At 48.7% G+C, this 19090-nt stretch overlaps 1 long non-coding RNA gene across 1 annotated transcript in view; it reads left to right on the plus strand.

The window, feature by feature from the left end:
* LOC116529120 overlaps window positions 1-19090 on the plus strand; it is a 370222-nt gene that overhangs the window by 74937 nt on the left and 276195 nt on the right. Inside the window, exons 3-4 of the long non-coding RNA XR_004259387.1 lie at window positions 9997-10113; window positions 10703-10868. This is a non-coding gene — a long non-coding RNA (uncharacterized LOC116529120). The remainder of the gene's footprint in view (window positions 1-9996; window positions 10114-10702; window positions 10869-19090) is intronic.

A 19090-nucleotide genomic window follows, 5' to 3' on the forward strand; every position in this document is an offset into this window, starting at 1 on the left:
TCTGGTCCCATTGCTTTTGTTCATGTTGTACTTTCATCCTGGGTTGCTCTTCCTTTTCTCTTCTCTGACCTGTCAAAAAGCCCCACTGTAGGCAAAATTTAAATGCCACCTCTTCCAGGAAGCCCTTTTGGATGCCTCTCGGGGGGATGAGTTCTTTCTTATCTTAGCACTGCTCGCTGCGTGGTACAGGATCTGTGGGGCCTGTCTTCTTTACAACATTGCTGACTTCACAAATGTGGGGGTGCATGAAGAGTGTGATGAAATCAGAGGGTATGTTCCGGAGTCAGACCAATCAGGGTTGGGATTCCGGCCACGCCCCCCTCCTTAGCTGGATGACTTTAGACAACTGACTACATCATCCTAGAAGTCATCTGTAAGCTGCACTGACCGCCCCCAACCACAGAACCCTTGTGCCCGCTGCAGGTGCTCTGTCAGCTGTGACTTCTCACTATCTGGTGTCCTCTGAATCACCAGCAGTTTGAAGAGTGAGCACATACTGAGCAAAGCCCTTAGAATTAAATACAGACGTGTGTATGTTAGCACCAAGCTAAGGGTTAAATACTTTCCAAAGATTCTCAGTGTGGTGGGTGGGTGAGAAGAGTTCTTGTCCCCTCTGGCTGCCTTGCCAAACTGGTACAGGGGCCCATCTCCCACTAACTACTGACAAAGATTCTTTGCCTGACCCAATTTAATCAGATACTTTAGTCTTTTCCTAGGCCCATCTGTGCGCACTTCCTTGTCAAATCTAGTTTTAGCAAAAAACTCTGCTGAGTCGGTTTGGCAAGGACCACCCACTCTCAATATCTGATCACTTTCTATATCTGATAGATATAGTTCCTTCTCTTCCACTACCCTCCAGATGATGTCTGGTCCCCCTGGCCTGCCTTTACCAAGAATCTTGTTGGGTTGGTTTAGCCAGAATCCCCCTTACTCCTGATGTTGCCTTGTGGTAATTTTCTATCCACTGACACCCACCCTGCTCCTTGGCTGTGAATTTCCAGTTGCTCAGGCTGTATTGAGTTGAGCCCTACCTTTCTCCTACATGGCAAAATCCCATTGCCATGGTCCCTATGCTTATCAAGATGGTCGTGAATTGAATTGTCTTTTTTTTTTTGAGACGGAGTTTCACTGTTGTTACCCAGGCTGGAGTGCAATGGCGCAATCTCGCCTCACCGCAACCTCCGCCTCCTGGGTTCAGGCAATTCTCCTGCCTCAGCCTCCTGAGTAGCTGGGACTACAGGCATGCACCACCATGCCCAGCTAATTTTTTGTATTTTTAGTAGAGACGAGGTTTCACCATGTTGACCAGGATGGTCTCGATCTCTTGACCTCGTGATCCACCTGCCTCGGCCTCCCAAAGTGCTCCCAAAGTAAGCCACCGCGCCCGGCCCGAATTGTCTTCTTTACCATCTGCTCTACTCTGCCAGAGCTTAGACCCAGGCAGCTGAGTTAAAAGTGTGACCAAATGGACCATCTTGTTCCTGAAAATTGGGACTTGAGCTTGATACCGAGATTTAATCATGGCAGAGGAGTTTACTCTGCTAGCCACCATCGCCCCACCCTGTCCCCCAGAGGGGTGCAGTGGGTAGCGGGGAGGCGACTGGTTGTTTCCAATCTCCCATCTCTCTCTGGCCATCCTCTGTCTCTGGCCTCTCTTCTCCCTTTGAAGGGACACAGTGCGGCTCACAGCCTGGCCCACTGCGGTGGCTGCAGAGAGGGGCTGAGAATAAGCCTGTGTCCGAGGCAGCCCTCCAAATACAGCAGGGCTGGGTTGACCTTTAAATAGACGGGCGCTGGGCCACTCAGTTCCTGGAAGTTTGAAGAAAGTCAGCCTTTCAAGTGATGCGACTTCCAACCTCAGGAAAGATCCCTGTGTTTGTGAAGGGTGTAATTTACTGTTGCTTTTGCGCTTCATGATATGTGGCTGCGTAGCCAGTGGGAGCCAGCATGCCAGAATTAGGAGGGGAAAATCCTCAAGTATTTTAATATACCCCTACTTAGAAGCAAGATAAACATATGTATTGTACTTTGGAACAGAAGCAAGGGGGGTTGGGGGGTGGGAAAGGGAGAGGCCTGGCATTGCATGAAAGGTCTTTTTAAGCTGAACTCTGAGGGTTTTCATTTTTCTTTCTTTCTTTCTTTTTTTATTTGTAAGCAAAGCTGGCATGAGCAAATGATGCCAGGATCCACTTGGCTGTGTAAAAGCCGTTGTCCCTCCTCAGACAGGCAGACTGCCGGATCCTCCCTAAGCCATAAACTGCTACATCGTCTTGCCTTGCCCAATTAAAAATGATTGGGTGCAGGTTGTCATCACAGTTGACTTAGATGATTTACTTTCCTTCCAGGAAATCTTCCTCCCAACTCTTGCTTTGCAATTATGCAAAAGAAAAATAAATGTTAATATGTTCTGTGCTCCCAGGAAACATTTTTTTTAACAAAGAAAAGAAAATGTTAATAAAGATGCATGATGTGAATGTGATCATGAGGAAGTATCAGAACAACTCAAATTAAAGGACGTGCTTCCAAATAACTGCCTTATAATCTTCAGAAGTGCCAAGGTCGTGAGTGTCAGCGAAAGACAGAGGAATGGTTTCAGATTGAAAGAGGCAAAAGAGATGTGACAATTAAATGCAAAGTTTGATTCTCAACAATTGTTAAATCTCAGATGGATGGGAACGTTAGATGTTAGTTGCATATCTGTGTCAGCTTCTTGATGTCTCTATAGGACCTCAGGGAGAATATCCTTGCTTTACAAAAATACACAAGGGGCCAGGAGCGTTGGCTCACACCTATAATCCCAGCACTTTGAGAGGCTGAGGTGGGCGGATCATGAGGTCAGGAGTTCGAGATCAGTCTGAACAACATAGTGAAACCCCATCTCTACTAAAAATACAAAAATTACCTGGGTGTGGTGGCATACCTCTGTAATCCCAGCTACTCAGGAAGCTGAGGCAGGAGAATCGCTTGAACCTGGGAGGCGGAGGTTGCAGTGAGCTGAGATTGTGCCACAGCACTCCAGCCTGGGTGACAGAGTGAGACTCTTGTCTCAAGAAAAAAAAAACTAGAAAAATACAGAAGAAAGCGTGAAAGTATTCTGTAATGACATGGCATCAAGAGGTCAGTCACTCCCTCTCACATACTGTAGGGGAAAAGGATTTGCTCTGCGTTACCAACACGTTTGCAAGTGTTTCACAAATAATAATAATTATAATAAACCTACAGTGGGGAAATTCTCTCTCTCTTTTTTTGTTTTTTGGAAGACAGAGTCTCATTCTATTGCCCAGGCTGGAGTGCAGTGGCATGATCTCAGCTCACTACAACCTTCACCTCCTGTTTTCAAGCGACTCTTGTGCCTCAGCCTCCCGATTAGCTGGGATTACAGGTGTGCGCCACCATGCCTGTCTAATTTTTTTTTTTTGAGATGGAGTCTTGCTCTGTCCCCAGGCTGGAGTGCAGTGGCACGATCTCGGCCCATTGCAACCTCCACCGCCCGGGTTGAAGTGATTCTCCTGCCTTAGCCTCTGGAGTAGCTGGGTTTACAGGTCAAATAGCATCATTTTATAGATAAGGCAATGGAGGCACAGAGCAGTTAAGCAACCTGCCCAGATCACACAGCTGGAAGGTGGTGCAGCTGGAACCTGGATAGGTGCTGGCAGCCTGGCCTCAGAGTCAGGGCTAACCACTAAGCAGCACTGCCACCCAACGGATGGAAGCCTGCTGGATGAGGCCAAATCGATTTCACTCAGCGCCAGCCAAGCAGAACTCCCATCCAGACCTCTCTCCACCACCCTCATAAAACCAGTGTTTACACAGGCTAGAGGTGCTCATCAGATGTTTTTGCCAATCCCCAAATACGGCCAGGTCCAGAAAGTGAGAGGGGTGCCTATTATGTAAGGCCCCGTGGCTGGTCCCCAGACAATGCCACTTCCTCGCTTGGCGCTGTGTGACTGCATAACAACGGGTTACTCATTTCCTCTGGAAAACTTGGCAGGGCCTCTTTGCCTCGTTTCCTCCCCCCACCCCATCCCCAGGCTTCCTCTATTGAATTTTCTCCGGATTCCCGGGAGCACCACTACGGAGGGCCTGGCCTTTGGCGGTGGACAGCCTGGGGCTGTGGATGGGCAGAAACGTCAGGAGTGGGGTCTGCCTCTGTGCTGGAAATGACATGTCCTCCCAGCCCACTTGCCCCATGCCAGCACTGGAGGCAGGTGAGGCCCAGCCGTGGGTGTCAGGAGCTCCTGGACGGGGCAGGTCTCGAGGAGGCAGGAGGTCTGTGTTTCTCCTCCTCTCCCATTACTAACGGGGTTCTGCTGGAGGTTTGGCCTCCTTCCTCTTTGCCCCTCTCCTGGTAAAGGGATGAATAATGACAGCCTTCCCTGGGAAGTCTGAGGTGGATTACCCCAGGGGGGCTTGAACATTGGAGTGCGTGTGAGAACTATCGTCACATGAGTTTTCCTTCTGTCCTGTCTGCGGGATTTCGCAGGTAAGCAGTAAGGGAAACCCGCCCGTTTGCTCCTCGGGACCTGCTTTATCTGATTCACCACGCTGTGGCTGCGTCCCAGCCTTCTACGGGCACATCTCTGGACTCCCCGTGAACTCTGTGCAGATTAGCTGTTGGTAGACATGGTACCTGATGGACACCAAGCTACACAGAGCTTCATCTTTCACACCCAAGGCTTCCTTCTTCCTTTGCTAATTAAAAAAAAAAAAAAAAAAAAAAGAAAAGAAAACATAATACACATTATGTTTCTATCTTACAATACACATTTCTTATTTTTATCTCAGTAAGTTAATAGACACATGGCTAGATATACACAGCTGTCTATACATACATATCCACACATGTGCATGCATATATATGCATATCTACCTCCAGTGCCTGGATAGTCCTGTGCCAGGTATTGGCACATTCAATTTTTCTGTTCTGTTTATCAATCTTAAGACTTCTTGTCAGGAATTAGGAATTTATCTATAGCAATTTGGATCTTAGCAGTTCTTTTCATGGATTATCTTATTTTTTCCCTCTAAAAACCTTGGAGTTATAAAAGGGCATATTATTGCCGTTTTACAGATGAGAATTAATTCGTTAGCTAACTCAGTTTCATGCATTTTTTTTTTTTTTTTTTTTTTTTTTTTTTTTGGAGACGGAGTTTTTCTCTTGTTCCCCAGGCTGGAGTGCAATGGCGTGATCTCAGCTCACCACAACCTCTGCCTCCCGGGTTCAAGCGATTCTGCTCCCTCAGCCTTCTGAGTAGCTGGGACTACGGGCATACACCACTATGCCTGGCTAATTTTGTATTTTTAGTAGATACAGGGTTTTTCCATGTTGGTCAGGCTGGTCTTGAACTCCCGACCTCAGGTGATCCGCCCGCCTTGGCCTCCCTTGAGGCCTCTTTCCTCAAGGCCTCTCAGTGGTCTTGAGGTATTAGTTGGACAATGTCTTCTCTAAGCAGAACTGTAGCCCCAAAGTGCCCAGACTAGAACTCTCCTGTATTACAGGCTGGGATTCAGGCATGAACCACCATACCTGGACAGTTTCATGAATATTTTTAAAAGGCCTGTTGTATGTTGGGTGCTACTGGGCGGAACTGGGCAGGGTATCGCCTCCATAGCTTTCCGGCTGAGCAGCCTTAGAAAAATTTGAACAGTTTCTCTACATCCTGGGCTCTTGGTCGATAAAATGAGAATTATTGTTTGAGCCTCTAAAGCCAGAAGGTCAAATGAGATGGGCACGCGAAGCCTGCAGCAGGGTTCCAGCCCCGCAGTGAACTCTCAGCTAGCTGTGACCCTTACAGAGCTGCAGGCTGCTCACAAGTCAGCCCTGGAGCCATCAATTCAGCTGCCGCATACAACACAGCCCTTTCCACTGTCTCCTTTTCCCTAGTATTGGCCATCTGCTAAGGTGACTGAAAAAGGGCCTTTCAGATTTTCAAAGGGGCAAAGAAACTTCAGTCCCTAGTTGGGTATTTTATTGAGTAGAGGGGACTACATGCAATTCTTTGGGGGGAGGAGGCTGCACATTCCAGCATTTAATAAAAATGTATGGAATACTTCGCCCCAGGTAGGTACCTGACTTGGTAAAGGCGATGAATAAGACAACCCCATCCTCATCTTCATCAAGCCACCAATGTGGTGGTGGTGACAGGGGTGGGGGCTGCTGAGACATCGGGCGTCTTGAACCTTCCCTCTGGGTGGGTGTCTTTTTCCCCAGGGCGGTCTGGGCTCTCTCTGGATGGAAGGAAGTTGGTCTGAAAGTGATTCAGTGATCGTTGAAACAGGTTTGCCAAAGATGGAGGCAAAAGAGATGGCCAGCCTTTATCTAGGGATTCCCGGATGGTCTTAGGTCTGGAAAGAGTGAATGGGAACATTTCTCCCACCTTCTGGACTGCAGATTCCAGACTGACTCCTTGGTGGCAGGCTTCCTTATCTCTGCAGTATTTCTTCACATGTTCCCTTCATAGATTTCTAACAGGATGAAGACTTTGTTCTTTGGGGTAGGGGTCTACCTCCGGGGGTGTGGGGAAGGGTTGAGAAACTGCTGAATTCTTTTTTTTTTTTTTTTTTTTTTGAGACGGAGTTTCACTCATGTTACCCAGGCTAGAGTGCAATGGCACGATCTCGGCTCACCGCAACCTCCGCCTCCTGGGTTCAGGCAATTCTCCTGCCTCAGCCTCCTGAGTAGCTGGGATTACAGGCATGCGCCACCATGCCCAGCTAATGTTTTGTAGTTTTAGTAGAGACGGGGTTTCACCATGTTGACCAGGATGGTCTCGATCTCTTGACTCGTGATCCACCCGCCTCGGCCTCCCAAAGTGCTGGGATTACAGGCTTGAGCCACCGCGCCCGGCCGAAACTGCTGAATTCTTAACTTTGATTTGTCAACGGTTTCCTGGAAAGCCTGGAGCTGGGGTGGAACTGATACAGTTTGATAATTGCTTAGGCATTCTCCACTTTGGTTGTTCCTGGGGCCAGATGGGATTGGGATAGAAACAGTATCGGAGAGTTTTGTTTGGTTTTAATGTCATACCTAGGTGCTCTGTTATCCAAGCAGGCCCTCTCCTGCGTTCTCTTCTTCTTTTAAGCCTCTTCCTTCAGAAGGAACAAAACATAATCTGCATGCTGGGTGGCTGTGCCCAGCAGGTATCACAGGGTGTTTTTGTCTGCCTTTTGCTTCTGAAGGTTAACCCACTCCCTATTTAGAGAGGCCAGGTGGGTCTGGGGTGTGTGTGTGTGTGTGTGTGTGTGTGTGTGTGTGTGTCTTTTTCCCTGGGGTGGGCATTTTTATTCAGGTAGTTGTTGTTATCATCCCCTGTTGTGGAGGAAGAGGTGAAATTTTGGAGAGACGAAGTGGTTTGTCTGATGTCACACAACTGATAGATGACAGAGTCACGTATCTCTATTCAGGGGTCTGGTCCACAGCCGGGAAGAAGGTGAGGTGTGCATGGCCTGCTGGCACAGAGCATGACTTCTGGTTGCACAAGTGTGGGAGTTTACTTTATCTTGAGAAACCTCAGTTTTCTAATCTGTAAAATGGAACAGTACGTATCCCAAAGGGTCATTGTGAACATTTATCCAAGTCAGGTCCTCTGTATGGAGCAGAGAACCGCATCCAGCATGCAGTACGTGCTCTGATGATCTTGGCTGGAATGATCGTCCTAGTTAGGGTGGATTTGACCGAAAGTTGGAGTAACTGGTAATTTCATCATCTGAGAGATTCCCTGGGAGCCGTGGACCCAAGAATGAGAATCTTGTGAGAGGTGGCCAGGTGAGGGTGGGAGGGGGTCAAGTGAGGAATGGTCTTGAGGTAAGAGTTGGACAGTGTCTTCTCTAAGCAGAACTGTAGCCCGGAAGTGGCCAGGCCAGAACTCTCCTATATCAAATGAGGATCACTCCATCGTGCCAGCTGCTCTCATACTGCTTTGATGGACTTTCTCAGAAAGAAGTAAGGCAGTGCCGGGGATGCTGGATGTGGCTTTGGCTTCCTATGGCCGCCCCAGTGCTGGCCTGCCGCTTTCTGAATCTGGTTCGTGATTGGATCCGTGCATCCTCCTGCTCCGTGTCCTGGCCTTGGAGAAATCATTCTCCTCCCACCATTACTGCCTGCCTGCGAAGGTCAGCACAGGCAGGAGGCACTGCTGAGCTCTTGCAGTTTTCAGGGCAGGGCTGCCTCCTCTCGTGCTTCCAGTGAGGAGGCTGCTTGAGAGCACCTTCGAGAGGGAACCTCACCCCTCATGTAGCTTGAGCAGGTCTTTGCTCTAAACTCTTGGCTGGGAACATACCCTCCCATGTGACTCGGCATGGCACCCACCTCTGCAGAGCCACCTGCGCCACAGAATAACCTCTGCTCCCTAGACACCCTGTGTAGTCTTGGTTGGATTCTCTAGATGGGAGGGACTGCCTAAAGCATAACTGTGTGTGTTCACATGCTACGTGCCTCGGAAGAGTTTTATGCAGGAAAGTGTTTGTAAATCAGAAAAATGGATGCTGGTATCTAATTTCCTGTCTCCGTTTTAAGTCCAGACCAAGTCACCTAACCCCTGAGGCTTGCAGCCCGCATCATCCACTGGGTGATTGCCTTGAATGATCTGGTTCAGTCCCTTGGCTGTGGCATCCTCTTTGCCTCTACAAGTAAACAGCAATTAAGTTGACAGCAGGGCCAAGGAAACTGACAAGTCTTGGGTGAAAATCTTGAGATGCGTTGTCGCATTACCTAATTCATTCTTTTTCTTTTTTTCTTTTCTGTTTGTAGACAATCTGGAGTGCAGTGGCATGATCTCGGCTCACGGAAACCTCTGCCTCCTGGGCTCAGGTGATTTTCGTGCCTACAGCCTCCCGAGTAGCTGGGATTCCAGGTGTGTGCTACCACACCCAGCTAATTTTCATATTTTTAGTAGAGACAGAGTTTCATCATGTAGACCAGGCTAGTCTTGAACTCTGGCCTTAAGTGATCCACGCTCCATGGCCTCCCAAAGTTCTGGGATTACAGGAGTGAGCCTGGTCCCAATTCAACTTTTATGGGCATTGGACAAGGACATTATTTGCTACCCGTGGCTTACAGACATCAAACCCAAGGCTCAGAGAGGGAAGACATTTTTTTAGTCTCACTGAGAAAGTGACAGGGTTGGAATTTGGTCTCTATCATGCGAAATCATGCTCCATGCCCCATCCAGCTCAAACCCTGTATGGAAGTCAACACTGGAAGCCCCCCGATTTTTTTCACCAGGCTCCTGCTCTGATTCTTCCAAGGTCAGTCTCTTTCCCTCAGCAGAAGCCAGCTGGGAATCACTGGCCTCGTAACCTCTTCAAGTGACCTCCTTGGGGTATTCACAAGGAGCGTAGCCACCCGGAGAACGATATTGTTTTTGCATAGGGTGGGGATGGGGGTGGTGCCCCTCACATCATTCCAGACAGTGCCAGCCCTGCTTTTACCAGTGGAGGCCGTGAAGTGGCAACAAGCCCTGATCGAAAGTGAGTGAAATGGACATCTCAGCGCTTTCTAGGGAAAGGATGCCATCTGCATGGCTTCAGTCCCCCGAGGAAGCCCCATCCTAAAGCAGAGAGACCCCAAATCACACTGTGTTTCTTTTTGGCCAGAGATGTGGCTTACTCATCTCAGACAGCTGTGTCCACAGCATGTTCCTCAAGGGCAGCAGCTTCAAACGAAAAGAGGAGATGTTCCCAGAGCCTTGAGGGGCTGCTGATAGGAACCCAAGGCCTGGGGCTACATCCTGTGGCTTCGGAAATATATACATTTGAAAGCTTCTATCAATACGGATTGCATAGGAACTCAAATGTAAGATCCCTTTGGGACTTTTTCTTAAGGCGTTTAAGGAAAATGTCATTCTCATAAAGAAATGCCATTTGTTTTCCAAGCTGCCATACCAGGGGACACAAAAGAGAAAGATTGAAGTGTCCCTGGAAATGAATGAAAATTCCGGTCTGATTTTACTAATGTCCAAAATCTTAGTTAATTGCCCTTTTGTTCCTCTGTCCCAGGGTCTCCGAGCGGCAGGTGTGTGGGTCTCGTTTGATGGTGCGGCCATCATGTGGGAGAAAGATGCTCACAGGGGGTTTTGTTGAGCGTCTCCTTTGAGCAGTCCTTTCCCTGGTGAGGTGTGCAGGCAGGCATCATGCCCATTGCATAGATGAGGAAGCTGAGGCTGAGAGGGATCAGCAATTTAGGACTTCTGGGTGATATAACAGAAGGCCCTTCCCTGTTGTGGGGTGTACTTTCTCCATTTGGGAAGTTAAATTGGACTATGGGGGTTGGACCGGGGGTCTTCTTGCTTCAGCTTTCTCTAAACCAAGCCTTGGTGATTATGGAGGAAGAAAGAGCTGGGGTCTGTCTTGGCAACCCAGTGACTCTTCTCTCCTGTTCTCACCTTCTTTTACCAACATTTACTAAGGGCTCCATGTACAAAGGTGGCTCTGCGGCCCTTTCTCAACCAGCACCGTGGCCCTGCACCCTGATATGGGACGGGCAAAGCACACAGGCTTCATGGATGGGGGCCTGGGACTGCAGATGGAGCAGAAGTGGAGTGGGTGTGGCCCGGCCCATGGAGGTGCTAGAGAAAAGCCACGTTAGGCAGCATGGGAGCCGGGTGCAGGGTCTCTCAAAGCCTCGAGTCCCTGGCAGTGCTGTGCTCTGTAAGGCCTGCCTTTGACTCCTAGGGCGCTGACACTCATGCCTTTGCTTCTGCAGCTGACCACACTCCCTGGGCCTTCTCCCAAGGGCCCGGGCGTCCTTGGCATATGCAGTCATCGTGATGGCACTTTAAGTGGAGGCTGAATCATCTCTCCTTTGAGCTGCACAGCACATAGCTCCCTGGTGTTCCCAATTTACCTCCGGGACACTGAGATTTGGAGAGGTAAGTGGCTTCCCCGAGGCCATGTGCTAAGAGAGAAGATGAAGAAATCACCATCCAATCAGAAATCCAATCACAGGAATCCAGGTCTAAGACCAGACCTAAGGGTCTATACATTTTCCACATACTTTCCCTATCTTTAGCAGCCTGATGAAAGTAGAGGTTTACCTTTCTTCTAGGTAAATCCAAAGGCACTTGCCGGCTGGGCCCGCTGTTTCTTAACTTTCTGATCTCTTGGGGGTGATAGTCAAATATTCAAGCCTGAGCCGTTGGGATGCCTGATGCTAGGCTCAGGGACTCTGTGTCAGGTCTGAACCCTGTGTTTTGTGGAGGCGGATGGGGGAATGTTCCCCCAGGGAACATACCCAGACATGGGGGCAACCGTTGCCCTCATGGGGAGGCATCTGTTTACTCGCTGCTATGGGAGCACTTCCGTCTCTCACAAAACCACTGCAGATGAGTGAGTTCCTGCTGAATACTAGGCCTGGTGTCTCCAGACCCATCTCCCCACTCCCCCGCCACCTCTGTTAGTTCATCTTTAGCCACGATTTTTTGTTTTGTTTTTTTAATTTTATCTGTTTTTTTTTTGTTGTTGTTATTGTTATTGTTTTGTCTTTATTTTTTAATACTTTAAGTTCTGGGATACATGTGCAGAATGTGCAGGATTGTTATATCAGTATACACGTGCCATGGTGGTTTGCTGCATCCATGCCCCTGTCATCTACATTAGGTGTTTCTCCTAATGTTATCCCTCCCCAATCCCCCCACTCTTGGCTATCCTTCCCCTTAGCCCCCCACCTCCAGCAGGCCCCGGTGTGATGATGTTCCCCTCCCTGTGTCCATGTGTTCTCGTTGTTCAATCCCCATTTATGAGTGAGAACTTGCGGTGTTCAGTTTTCCGTTCTTGTGTTAGTTTGCTGAGAATGATGGTTTCCAACTTCATCCATGTCCCTGCAAAGGACATGAACTCACCCTTTTTTATGGCTGCATAGTATTCCATGGTGTATATGTCTAGCCACGTTTTTATTGCCATCATCTAGACCTGGGCAGGGCGAGATCTTTTACTATTTTTAATTGTTTAAAATAATAACTGCCAGGTGCGGTGGCTCACGCCTGTAATCCCAACACTTTGGGAGGCCGAGGGGGGCAGATCACAAGATTAAGAGACTGAGACCATCCCGGCCAACAGGGTGAAACCCTGCCTCTACTAAAAAATACAAAAATTAGCTGGTCATGGTGGTGCGAGACTGTAGTTCCAGCTACTCAGAAGGCTGAGGCAGGAGAATTTCTCGAACCAGGGAGGCGGAGGTGGTTGCAGTGAGCCGAGATGGCGCCACTACACTCCAGCCTGGTGACAGAGCTAGACTCCATCTCAAAAAAAAAAAAAAACCTGCAATTTTTTTTTTTTTTTTTTTAAGTACAACTTTTGGCATAGTCAGCCCAAAATACAGCCTTTGTATTGCCATCTGGGAACTCGATTTCAAATTGTTCTTCAGTGAGACTGCAGAGCAGAACAACAGAGCTGGAGGTCCCAGGAGCTGGTCAGACCCAGCTCTGCCCCTTGCTGGCTGAGTGACCTTGGGCACCACGATTCATATTCTCATCTGTGCCCCCACCCCCAAGCATGGCTACAAATACTTTTTATCCCTTTTTTAAAATTTCTGTGATTACCATAAAAACTAACACAAATTAACCATTTACACAACATAATATGTTAATGTACAGTTTTTTTGGGGGGATCGGTTTGAGACAAGTCTTGCTCTGTCACCCAGGCTGGAGTACAATGGTGTGAACATGGCCCACTGCAGCCTTGACCTCCAGGGCTCAAGTGATCCTCCCACCTCAGCCTCCACAGTAGCTGGGACTACAGGCATGAGTTACCATGCCTGGCTAATTTTTTGTATTTTTTGTAGAGACGAGGTCTCACTGTCTTGCCCAGGCTGGATTGAAACTCCTGGACTCAAGCAACCTTCCCACCTCGGCCTCCTAAAGTGCTGGGATCACTAGTATGAGCCACTGTCCCCAGCTCATGTCCAGTTCTCTAGGGCAGAGATCAGACATGGATCTCACCCGGCTAAGCCAAGGATCCTGCAGGCTGCCTTTCCTTCTGGAGACTCCGGGGGCGGGTCTGTTTCCTTGCTCATTCTGGGTGTTGGCAGAATTCATTTCCTTGAGGTTGTCGAACTGAGATCCTGTTTTCTTGCGGGCCGTCCGGCTGTACTGTGTTTCTGGAAGCCTCCCCTCTGGGCTCGTGGCCTCCTCTCTCCATGTTTAAGTCCAGCAATGGTGGGTCTAGTTCCTTTACGACCTAAATCTCTTCCTCCTCTTTCTTTTCACCTCTGTGATCCCAGCTGGAAAAGATTCTCTCATTTTAAGAATTCATGTGATTATTGGACAGGGGCTGCCCTGATAATCCAGAATAATCCCACTTCAAGGTCCTTAGCTTTCATCACATCTAGGAAGTTCCCTTGGCCTGGGAGGCAACATATTCACAGGTTCCAGGAAATTCAGATATGGGCACCTCTTTGATTGGAATGGGGTGTGGCAGGTATTCTGACACAATGCCTCAGAAGGGTTACTGTGATGATTAAGTGAATGGATACATGCAAAGTGCTTAAAATATGACAATTGAGCCATGTGAGTTTGGCAGCATAGCATTGTTGACCTATAGAAGGTCAATTTAATAGTATCTGATGTATAGAAAATCCTCAGGAAATGTTTGCTGTCATATTCTAGTGGGGACAATGTCATGCTTTCTTTAGCCAGTTTGCTATTATTCTGATTTCCTTGTTGGGCATTACTTTTTAAAAAGTTATGATTATTGGCCGGGCATGGTGGCTCACGCCTGTAATCCCAGCACTTTGGGAGACCGAGGCGGGTGGATCATGAGGTCAAGGGATTGAGACCATCCTGGCCAACATGGTGAAATCCCATCTCTACTAAAAAATACAAAAATTAGCCGGGCGTGGTGGTGAGTGCCTGTAATCTCAGCTACTTGGGAGGCTGAGGCGGGATAATCGCTTGAACCGGGGAGGCGGAGGTTGCAGTGAGCCGAGATCCTGCCACTGCACTCCAGCCTGGCGACAGAGTGAGAGTCAGTCTCAAAAAAAGGAAAAAAAAAAAAAAAAAGAAGTTATGATTATTTTGGGATGATGTTGTTTACGTGAAAACTGTGATCATTATGTCTTTTTCAAATTTTATTCTGATTTAGGGCAATGCATGTCTTTCCCGGCCATGCTCAGTTTCCTGCTCCAGTGCCAGTGTCTGTCTGGCTCTTGTTCAAGGTTCATTTGACCATTTTTGTTTTAAAAAAGAGATGTGGCTCAGGCTGAAGTACAGTGATGCGATCCTAGTTCACTGCAGCCTTGATCCCCCAGCAATCCTCCTGCTTCAGCCTCCCAAAATGCTAGTATTACAGGCAGGAGCCATTGCACCTGGCCCGTCTGACCATTTTTTATGCTTCATTGTAGAGAAGGAAATGTAAGTCATTAAGGTCTGAATTATAAAGCCTATGTGGCTTACAAGCTGAGCGCGGATTATGGTTTAAGGAAGCCCCAGGTTCAATTCCTGGCTCCGCCACTTGGTAGCTGTAGTGGACCTTGTTCATATTTCATACTCTCAGCTTCTTTGTCTGTAAAATGGGGACAACAAGAGTACTGACGTCGCCTGGCTGTTGTGCTGGCGGCTGGGCTGTCTGCTCGGGCCCTTCTTTATTTGGATCCCCTGCCACAGTTGTCCCGTTTTTTTTTTTTTTAAACGCTGACCCAAGTTCCATTCTGGGCGATCAGGCATTCAGGGGAAGGAGGGCTCCAAAGCAGAGACAAAAGCAGCCAGCCAGCTCGTCCCTCTGCAGCTGATACCGAGGAGGAGATGCCAGTGGGAAGAACCGTGGCCATATGGCCGGCAGGATGCCTCACTGCTAACAGTCAGCCCGGCCCCTTTGAAGTGGTTTTAAGACCAATTTGGTAACTTGATTTGGAAAGTGGTATCGATGACTCCAAGGGTGCAGGCTGCTCATTAGCTGCTGTCTGGGCCGGGCAAATTGGTTTAAGTGGAATGAAATTGGTTCCTTCCCTCCCCGGGCTCATGGCTGAGGTCCAGGTCCGATTGTAATGGGAACCTCTCCTGGGCAAAGAACACTGAAAAGCTTTCCGGGGAGTCTGACCCTCTTTCTTCATATGTGAATTCTACTTTTCCCTGGGGGTCAAGGCAATGGGCTGATAAAACATAAAAATGAACCTGAAGTGGGTGGGGTGAGTGTGTGTGTGGGAAGTCAGATCAGAGGAGAGTGAACAATGAACAGTGGCCGAGTATTTTTCAAGGGCCAGTTAACCATTCCCCTGTTGAGAGACACTGTGCTTGATGCATTTTTTTTCTTTTCTTTCTTCCTCTTCCCACCCCGCCCCCCACCACCACCCATATTACAAACACTGCTGGGAGGAACATCCTCACGAGCTTTCTTGGTCACTTATGTGAGAGTTCTTCCGGGATTTATACCCAGAGGCAACTTCACTGCCTTGGAGGCTAAGAAACGTTTTCTGTTTTTTGAGATGCGATCACCTTGCCCTCCAGAACGATCATGCCAATTTCCACTCCCACCCACTGTACACAAGAGCCCTGATTTCCCCCATCTGGTAACCCACATTTGATAGGTCAGATTTTTTGCTTTTTGTTAATCTCATGGGGCAGATGCCATTTCTAGTAGTTCCCCTGACTGCCAGAAGGCTGAGCAGCCTGCCCTCACCTGCCTCATGCAGAAGGCCCTACAAAGGCAGCGTGAATCCTCACAGACCCTCGCCCATGCCCTGCCGATCTCGGAGGGCACGCTGCCCTCGTCCACTGGTTATCTGAAACAATTCCCTTTCCTCATTCCTTTTGTTGCCAGTGAGTGTCCGTTTTGGACCTCCCACTGAGCAGTCTTTTCTGTCACGTAGCCATAGACAGGGCTGAGTTCTTTGGAACACGATCACATCCCACTGTTGTGCCCATCCGTTCTTTTTGTCCTTCAATTAACCAACATTAGTTAGCACTTGACTCAGCCCAGGATGTGGAACCAAAGTCCTGGCTTTTGGGATACTCACTGTCCCTGGTCAACTCTGTGTCCCAGGGAGAGACCCATGAGCTCTCTGGGCCTCCTTTTGTGTCTCTGTAATACGGGACTAAAGCTACCAGCCTCCCTGTGGGATGGAAAAGAGAATTTAGTAACACATGTGAATGTGTACGAAGGAGTTTAGTGACAGACGAAGCATTGCACCAAGGCCGGGCTCGCTGGAGTGCAGACTCAGGAAAAACCCTGCAGGCCAAAGTGCTGCTGTCTGTCAGGGTACCAGCCAGACATTTAAGGCAGGCAACTTAGGGTGATCGGCCTTTCTGCTCATGCTTACTCATCTAGGCCTGTTGGGTAATTATTATCACCAGTCATTCAATTGATTGTATTGGGTACCTAAAACATCAGATACTCCTGGGTGCTAGGGATATAAGGGCAGGCAAAACAGACATGGTTCTGCCCTTGTGGGCCATATAGTCTAGTGGAGGTAGGGGGAAGAGGTTAAGTATGTGTAGGAAGGTGAACCCAATGTCAAGAAAGCATCTTCCGTCTTTCAAATGTTTCCAGGTAGGCCTGTTACTCACAATAGAGAGGACGTGGTGGTCATCCCCATTGCTTTGGTCACTAGTTTATGTCTGAGTAAGTGCTGATTCCCAAAAAAAGGAAAGAGGCCATGGAGGAATGATAGCAAGGCTATTAAATAGGAATACAAAGAAGAGCTCACATTTATTGAGCACCTACTACATGTGCGAGGCCCTCTTGTAAGAGCTTTGTACAAATTAGGCAGACAGGCAATATTATTATCCCCATTTTTATCTGCAAGGAAACAGAGTACAAAGTGACAGCTTGTCTGCAGCGCTTGTATACAAGGGCCAAAGTTTGGGAACAATGCCTTTCTCTAATTTGAAAGTATCTGTTGTCGGTCTTATTTGTTGGAATTCCTAGAATCCCAGAAAAGTAAGTTTTAGCTTTCTTCTGCCAGCATCAGTCAGCCTGCCTGTGATCCAAGGTCATCACTCCCTCCCTCCTTTCTTCCTTCTGTGCTCTGACATTCTTTTTTTTTTTTTTTTTTTGAGACGGAGTTTCGCTCTCGTTACCCAGGCTGGAGTGCAATGGCGCGATCTTGGCTCACCGCAGCCTCCGCCTCCTGGGTTCAGGCAATTCTCCTGCCTCAGCCTCCTGAGTAGCTGGGATTACAGGCATGTGCCACCATGCCCAGGTGATTTTTTTGTGTTTTTAGTAGAGACAGGGTTTCACCATGTTGACCAGGATGGTCTCGATCTCTTGACCTTGTGATCCACCCGCCTTGGCCTCCCAAAGTGCTGGGATTGCAGGCGTGAGCCACCGCGCCTGGCCCTCTGACAGCCTTACCTTGTTTTTGAGTTCTTTATTCCCCAATTCCCTCCAAGCAGCAGGCTCTGGGAACAGTCCTGTTCATGTATATAAGAAATATTTATTGAAATGCAGACCCGTTGTTTTCATAACTTGGTACCTGTTAAACCCATGGTTCCTCGTTCAGAATGTGCCTCTTGTTTAGGCTAAGAGGTGTCCCTTGTTGCAGTGTCACGTGGCAGGTACTCAATCTTTTCTTTCCTTCGAATAATTTATTGAGCACCACATGTAGTAGGTGCTCAATAAATGTGAGCTCTTCTTTGTATTCCTATTTAATAGTCTTGCGATCATTCCTCCATGGTCTCTTTCCTTTTTCCTCGATTTGCACACAAGGAAATGGAGGCTCAGAGAGTTTAGGTAGCTTCCTCAAAGCCACACAGCTGGGTGAAATGCATGCAGCACCACGAAAATCTGACCTTTAGTGTCTGCACTCTTATTCTCTGGCTTATTGGGAAAGAATTGGACAAGGGATGGTAAAGGAAGTCAATAAAGCAGAGATAATTACTGTTGCTCAAAGGTGGGTCGAGAGAGTTTGGGCAAAAACAGAACCATGCACAAGCTCCGGAAAGTTGCCTTGTCCTGGACCTGTGGTCTGCCCTTCGTAACTGCTCCTTCTTCTGCATTCCCTTCTGTCTCCCCTGCTCTGCCTAAAGCCAGGCACGCTGAGCCTGCAGGTATTTATAAGGTGGGCCTCAGGTTCTTCTCTGTCAAGTGGGCATAGGGGTCACTGGTTAGCTTAGATTTGGGAGAATGGTAGAGTCAGGCAGAGTCTTCCCCGGCCCTGCCTCTTAGCTGCTTTGACACCTGAGGCAGGTTTCTGGACCTCTCTGGATATGGCCAGTGTGCTGTGCCTGCCCACCAGAGGCTGGGTGTCACAAAGGAAGACAATTCACGTGCTCCCCACCCGTTCCTCAGAAAGTGACTGCATTCAGAAACAGGGTCTCTAAGGAGGTCCGGCTAACGGAGCTCACACGGCGCGCTCTGATACAGGCAGGCTGGCGTGCTCATCGGAAGAGGAGATGAAGATGGCACACGAGGAGGGAAGACCACGGAGAGGAGATGGCCGCCTACAAGCCCAGGACAGAGGCCTCAGAAGGAACCGGCCTTGCACACACCTTGATCATAGACTTCTGGCTTTCAGAACTGTGAGGAAGTAAATCTCTGTTGTTTGAGCCACCCAGCCTGTGAAAATTTGTTACAGCCGCCCTCGACGATCAATACAGTGACCATGAGCAAGTCACTCACCCTCACTGAACCCCCTTGGGCTCTGCTCTAAAGAGAAGCATGAACATTTTCACCTCGCAGGCTGTGGTAAGAGGCGTCAGAACAGCCGACGTTCGTCGGGGGCTCGCTGTGGGACAGGCCCTGTTTAAGCCTTTTCCATGTCTGAACAGACTTAATCCTCACGTGTAGCCTTTGCCCCGGGTGTAGGGGGGGGAAGGGAGATACTATTGTTCCCGCTTTACAGATGAGGAGGGTGGAGCACAGAGCTGTTAATTAACTTGCCCGATGTTACTCAGCAAGGAAGGGGCTGGTCAACAAGTGGAACTTCGTAGTTGGTCTCTGGCGCCCACACAGCGGATCACTATGATGTCCCAGCTTTTGTTACTGTGAGACGTGTAGGTGAAGGGCTTGCCCAGTAGTGCCTGCCCTGTGGGACACAGTGAAGGCCAGCCCCGCCACCTGACGAACCTCCCCTTTGCTGCATTGAGTTTGGTACGTTTGAACTCCAGGAGCTGTGTGTGTGTGTGTGTGTGTGTGTGTGTGTGTGTGTGTGTGTGTGTGT

The sequence above is a fragment of the Sapajus apella genome, unplaced genomic scaffold (genome assembly GCF_009761245.1).
Source record: "Sapajus apella isolate SASKATOON/1434 unplaced genomic scaffold, GSC_monkey_1.0 scaffold3, whole genome shotgun sequence".
Classification (NCBI taxonomy): Eukaryota; Metazoa; Chordata; class Mammalia; order Primates; family Cebidae; genus Sapajus; species Sapajus apella.